This window comes from Trachymyrmex cornetzi, unplaced genomic scaffold (genome assembly GCF_001594075.2).
Source record: "Trachymyrmex cornetzi isolate Tcor2-1 unplaced genomic scaffold, Tcor1.1 scaffold722, whole genome shotgun sequence".
Taxonomy (NCBI): Eukaryota; Metazoa; Arthropoda; class Insecta; order Hymenoptera; family Formicidae; genus Trachymyrmex; species Trachymyrmex cornetzi.
In genome coordinates, this window is record NW_017300051.1 from 48,358 (window position 1) to 53,525 (window position 5,168).

The 5,168-nt window shown below is 32.5% G+C and overlaps 1 protein-coding gene across 2 annotated transcripts in view; it reads right to left on the minus strand.

The window, feature by feature from the left end:
* LOC108767725 (uncharacterized) overlaps positions 1-4,482 on the minus strand; it is an 8,645-nt gene extending 4,163 nt beyond the window's left edge. For both annotated transcript variants that reach the window (XM_018517729.1, XM_018517728.1), the window contains exon 1: positions 4,357-4,482. The gene's annotated coding sequence lies outside the window, so the exon portion shown is untranslated. The remainder of the gene's footprint in view (positions 1-4,356) is intronic.
* Positions 4,483-5,168: the final 686 nt, after the last annotated feature.

Below are 5,168 nucleotides of genomic sequence, written 5' to 3' on the forward strand. Positions count from 1 at the left end.
TTTTAGTATAAAATCCACTACACCACGTCAGGATTTTGCATTTACTTTAATCCTGTAAAAGGATTTTTTATTCCATTTAGTCAATTCGGAAATTTTGATCAAACTGCAATATCGATAATTGGGTCCCTCCAGCATCCCCTTAAATAAAAAAAGATTTTTCATTTAAAATACGCATTCGAATTAAAAATTTTAATACAAAAATTTCAAAATATAAATAAATACAAAGATAAGAAAGATAAAGAACAAATTGTAACAAAACAAAATTTAAGAGCAAAATTTTTTAAGTATAGGAGTAGTTTTGGAAATATGAGAATTTTAAGTTAAAACAGTCAAATTTTCAATATTGCCCAAGTACAATAGGCACAAAAAAAAGTTAAAACAAATTGCACTTAAAATCGAAATTAGCAAAAGATTTGTTCTTTTTTAAGAACAAAACATTGTTTTTTTAAACATATTTTTAATGCTTCATACATGTTTAAACATGTATTATAAAAAACATGTTTTAAAATTTTGAAACATGTTAAAAACATGATTTTTACCAACTCAGCTTAAAATGAGATAAGTATATATTCAGGGGGTCGTTTGTATATTTTGAAAAGAGGTGAAAATTATAAGAGTAAATTTATATTTAAGTGTAGATCAGTGAAATTGTAGATTTGTTCGCGTTGCTTGCACTTTTTGCTCTAAGCATCTTTGTTTTCTTTCCCTTTAATATCCGAATATATATTTATCTCATTTTAAGTGCGAACAATTTTTGGAGATTTCAAGCAACGCGAAAAGGCCTTAAATATTCTAATAAGTTTCTTCACTTTTGTCATTTTTACATTTCAATACATTGGATCTGTTCATGTTGTTTGCACTTTTTGTACTCAACACCTTCGCTTTCTCTCTTTTCAACATTCAAAATATATCTATCTCATTTTAAGTGTAAACAGGCCTGTTCTTTTTAACTGAACTTCTTGCACGGTTCATCTTTTCTCTTTTTCTCTCCAACGCAACATCAAGAGAAAAGAAAGCCGAATCGTGCAAGAAACTTTAGCTAAAAAGAACAGATCTAATATTTTTAAAGATTCAAGCAACACAAACAGGGTAGCAATCATGTAACTTTTTCTTTAGAGTGGAAAAAAATTATATGATTGCTAGTATTCGCTAGAGTTAGGACCTACGCACAATGAAGGAAATATTAGGAATAGGAATAAATATTAAGATTTCAATCTATCAGAAACTGTGTATTCCGATGTAACTAGTATCTGGTAGGTTGAAATCTTAATATTTATTCTTGTTCCTATTAGGCCTGTTCTTTTTGGCTGAACTTTTGCACCAGTTCATCTTTCTTCCTCTTCTTTTCTCTTGGAGAAAAAAGGAAGAAAGATGAACTGGTGCAAAAGTTCAACCAAAAAGAACAGGCCTAATATTTGTTCTACTGTGCGCAGGCCCTCACTCTAGTAAGAATCAAGACATAAGCAGTTCCTCTTCGTGGTTGGTGCCGCTATGTTTCAGTTTGTTAATGGTTAGTGAATAAGTGCCCTGGTGAAAATTTTTCTCATAATTTTTATACAAATCGGAACATTTTTCAGAAATACTAAAAATATTCGGAAAGTTTACATCTTCTCTCAGAATTTTTCATACAAGTGAATTCTGAAATATTCTGAAATTTCTCACCCCATAATTTTTAAAAAATTTTTTAGATTTTATAACATTTCATCAGAAATTATAATAACTTACAAAAAATCTTGGAAATTTTACGATATTTCATAATTAACATATATGAAAAATTCTGAGAAAAAAATATAGATTTTCTGAGAAATGTTCCAATTCGTATAAAAATGTGAGAAAGTTAAAATTTGAGAAAGTTAAATTTTTAAAAGTTAAAATTTGAGAAAGTTAAATTTTTTCCAATTCGTATAAAAATGTGAGAAAGTTAAAATTTAAGAAAGTTAAATTTTTAAAAGTTAAAATTTGAGAAAGTTAAATTTTTTTTTATTTCTATATAAAATTATATAGAAATTCTGAAAAATTATATGAAAAATTCTGAGAAAAATTTTCACCAGAGTAAGAGCAATTTTTATAGGTGTAGTACCATGTTTGTCAAGATGGTGACGCCGGGGCGGATGTTTTTTCACTTCGGTCTAAGATAATTATCTTAAAATAATTATCGCCAATCTAATTTTAGCCGTATTGACCCCCTTCTTATTTTTCCGAGGACAGGTGTCATTTCTTAAAGCAAAATAAGAATTATTTGCCATTTCGGATAAGACTGAAACATGGCGTCCTTCCGGTTTTGTGTCTCGACTCTCACTAGAGTAACTCTACTACTAGCTACTCACAAAGGACCATTTCGGTTGTATAACAAATTAGTGAAGATCCTTGATATCAGTAAAAGTTGGCAGCATAAGATGTAAATTAAGAAAGAAAGCAAGAGCGTACAAGTCGCAGCCCAGTGAGAAATGACAACGAAATCGATATCGAATCGACATCGATTCGATGTCGATTCCATTATCATTTCTCACTGGGAGATACCAAGAAATTTAGTGTTATAGTGCATAGTAAAAGTTATAGAACGGCTAATATCTCAAAATATATTGATCTATCTAAAAAATGTTTGAAACAAAAGTAATAGGGTTTTAAAAAAGTTATCAGATGATATTAATTTGACCTTAGAATGACCTTGAAAAGTACTTTCAAAGTCAACGCAAAAATCTTAAGCGAACCTCCCTATTTTTTCATAGCATATCTTTATAGCTAACGTTGAAACATTTCTAGAACATTGGTTACAAATCTTTTCTTCATACATAAGAACTTTTCGAGTTATGGAATTTGAAAGTTACAGTATCGCCGACATTAGCATCACGCGCGTTCGTGCGCTTACATACATATACATATATGTACATATTTCTGACGATAGCATTTTTAGTTTCACGCGACGCGCAAATTCTACCCTATTACGCCACGACTAATATAATATCGTTCGTCTTGTATCTTCTGCTTCCTTTTTTTTCCTTAGCTCTACTTTAAATTATTATTATTACTTTACACACACACATACACACAACAAGGGTATAAATCGAACCGCAACCTCCATGCGGTACACCTTGGATAATGCTAATGCCAGCGATACAGTAACTTCCAAATGCTGTAACTCGGAAAGTTCTTATGAAGAAAAGGTTTGTAACCAGAATTCTGGAAACGTCTCAACATCAGCTATAAAGATTGCTATAAAAAATTGGGAGTTCGATTTAAGATTTTTATGTCGATATTGAAAGCACTTTCCAAGGTCATTCCAAGGTCAAATTAATATCATCTGATAACTTTTTTAAAACCCTATTACTTTTGTTTCAAACTTTTTTAAATAAATCAGTATTTTTTTAAATATTAGTTATTCTAAAACTTTTACCATGCAGTATAACACTAAATTTCTTGGTACCTACGACCTATATTGCCTTTTTCCTTAATTTACATCTTATGCTGTCAACTTTTATTGATATCAAGGATTTTCACTAACTTGTATAAACCGAGATGGTCCCTTGTTAGATCTCATGGAGGGTGCTGCTATTTCATTCGTGCGTTTTTGTCGTACGACAAATGTGTGCAGAGGTCCTCGGATTTCTCTATCCTATAACCAATCAACAGGATTGAAAAATATGTTGTATGACAAAGGCTGCGTTCCACTTAACGCTCATAACGCTCGTGGAATCATTTCATCCTTGTCGTTTATCAAATGTTAAACAAGGACAAATGATGCTCGCGAGCATTGCGAGCGTTAAGTGGAACGCAGCCAAAAACGCACAAATGAAATATCACCCGGAGTCTACATGGAAACTTTCCACGTTTAGCGCTAGGGGAAAGATTATATAATCGATCTCCTGCTGGTATCCAGTAAGCACAACGATGTTAGCAAAATGTCGGCAAACTGGCACCAGATCAGAAATGTCGGCAAACTGACATCAACTGTGGCCGCGTTTTGCTTTGATTCTGTCAACAGAACTATATTCATATGTGATGTGACTAAACAACAGATTGGCGACAGAAACGGAGCAGAAGCTGCAAATTTTGTTCAGACTCCACTGCCAGTCTACTGTATCTATAGCATATATCAATCGACTTTATTATATTTTTGCCAACATCGTCAGATATTACAGACTCTGCGTGTCAAATTTTGTTTTTCCGCTAACAAATTGGTAGAATGCTCTGCTTAAAATCTGTCCCTATCTCCAAACTTAGCTATCTGGATCATCAAGTGTCTCATTTCACAGAACAGAGCGACACGTTTTTGTTCCTAAACTTTTGTTTTTATCGTGAAAGACAATCAAATAAATATGTTATTATTAAAATATAACAAACGAACTAGATGCTTACCCAAAAGATATTAGAACTCAATGTTTTTGAACTGTTGATATCGAATTACAATTTCTCAATCAATGAAAAACGTCTTTTTGTCTCTTGACTGGCACCAGACTCACATGGACCCATATTCTCGTACAACAGTCAACGAAAGGAAAAACAGTGATGCCAATTCGCGGCCGTTTTCACCTGCAACAGTTGCAGCACGCTATGGCATGTGGAGGGGAATAATGGCTCATACACACAGAATGCAAGAATCAAGGGCAGTTCCAATGTAAATCGGGTGGCACACGATGCTTGATTTTCTGATGGATTAAGTCTATTCTACAAAATGTGCTATTTGTTTTTTTCCTTTTTCTTGCTTTTTACCTCTTACTTTTTCTCCCTTTGCAATCGTTTTATCGACAATTGCATTTCTTGCTACTTGTTTCCTGTTTCTTCCGAAGTTCGTTATGTTTTGGTCTGTTTGACTTGCTTACACTTTTTTTACACCTTTTACACATAAAATGAGATAGATATATATTTGACGCTGAAAAGAAAGAAAGATGTTGAGTGTAAAAAGTGTAAGCATGCCGAACAATCCTATTATTCTACAATGCGCTTTTTGTTTTCTGTTTCTTGCTTTTTGCTCTTTTTTATATCTTGTCTTTTTGTTTCATATTCGATTTTTTGTTTTGGTAATTATTCAGTTTAGCTACCCCACCTCAAAAATCAATAAAAATAGGCTTATTCGATGCGTTTTTGCATGAAATGAAAGAATCTGGCAAAAAAAAGTGTCGCTCTGCCCTGTGAGCCGAGATATTGAGCGTTAAAGTTCGAGATTTTAG